The sequence below is a fragment of the Pteropus vampyrus genome, unplaced genomic scaffold (assembly GCF_000151845.1).
Source record: "Pteropus vampyrus isolate Shadow unplaced genomic scaffold, Pvam_2.0 Scaffold239, whole genome shotgun sequence".
Lineage (NCBI taxonomy): Eukaryota > Metazoa > Chordata > Mammalia > Chiroptera > Pteropodidae > Pteropus > Pteropus vampyrus.
This window is the reverse complement of record NW_011889020.1, coordinates 1,085,337-1,086,449: the sequence shown is the minus strand read 5'-3', so window position 1 is coordinate 1,086,449 and position 1,113 is coordinate 1,085,337. Positions and strand designations below refer to the sequence as shown.

Here is a 1,113-nt window from a genome sequence, read left to right as displayed (position 1 = left end):
GGAAACAGCCACCGACACCGAAAACCTGCTGGTGAACACACATGATCGCCACACCCAAGGACACGTGTCCTTGTGAGTGGCCACAAACCAGAGAGGCAACACGAAGACATGGCACCAGCGACGCGGGCGCCTTTCCACCTGGGGACCCTCAAAGACACCACACGGAGTGCAAGGCCAGCCTCAGGGACACACGTGCCGACTCCGCTGGCACAGCCTTCTCGAAGTGACAGAACTGCACCAACGGAGAGAACAGGGCACATCAGGGGTGGGGCGTGCTGCAGGGCTGCCCCACACCCGGAGGAGGCAAGGGTCACACACGCCTGTACGTGTGACGGCTGAAGGGACAGCCCATCAAAAAAGGTCCATTTCACTGGGTGTTTATCTAAGAGGAGAAATCGGGGGCTTACACGTTTTGCTGGCGGTGTATTTTTCTAGTCGGTCATTTTCACTGTGGCTTATAAGTACCATCGGTCTGTGAAGGACTGGAAATAAAAACACAGAATCTGGTCCTTCGGCACAAGCAGTTCGGGGAGCACCGCCACAGGGGGCCCACCGAGGCCTAGACGGGGCCCGGAGCCGCAGGCTCAGCGTGGACGCCGCCCTCCATCGTCACGGACGCTGCGCTGCCTTAGTTCACTGTTCTTCCCACTTGCTATGGCGTCTCATGAACGCACGTTCTTAAAGCTTTCTATCTGTGGTAAAAACAAAATTTAGCGCCTCGACCATTTTAAGAGTCAGCTCCGCAGGGCGAGCTACATGCTGTGTGGCGGGTGTTTCGAAAGCCCCTGGTTTTTACATAACTGAACGCAGCGACTCTGTGAACTTAACCATTTTTGTCCTTGTTTTTGTTCAATAAATTCTTCCCAATCCCAGGGCCAAAAGTCAACGGTGCCGTACGCAGCGGCCACGGGACGGGAAGCGCAGCACGGGAACACAGTCCGTACCGCTGCCGCCACGCGTGGCGCCGGGTGTGGAACAGAGTAATCGGGGGGGGTCACTTCGTAAGGTGTACAAATGTCTCACCACTGTGCCGCACACCAGAAACTGATGCGAATTCATACAGAATGTCAACTGTAACTGCAAACTAAGAAAAGAAAAGAAAATGGTGCTACA

The 1,113-nt window shown here is 55.1% G+C and overlaps 1 protein-coding gene across 1 annotated transcript in view; it reads right to left on the bottom strand.

Annotated features, from left to right (window-relative positions):
* The window catches only part of DNAJC5 (DnaJ heat shock protein family (Hsp40) member C5), a 17,391-nt gene extending 16,969 nt beyond the window's left edge, over positions 1–422 (bottom strand). Inside the window, exon 1 of the mRNA XM_023519891.1 lies at positions 408–422. The gene's annotated coding sequence lies outside the window, so the exon portion shown is untranslated. The remainder of the gene's footprint in view (positions 1–407) is intronic.
* Positions 423–1,113: the final 691 nt, after the last annotated feature.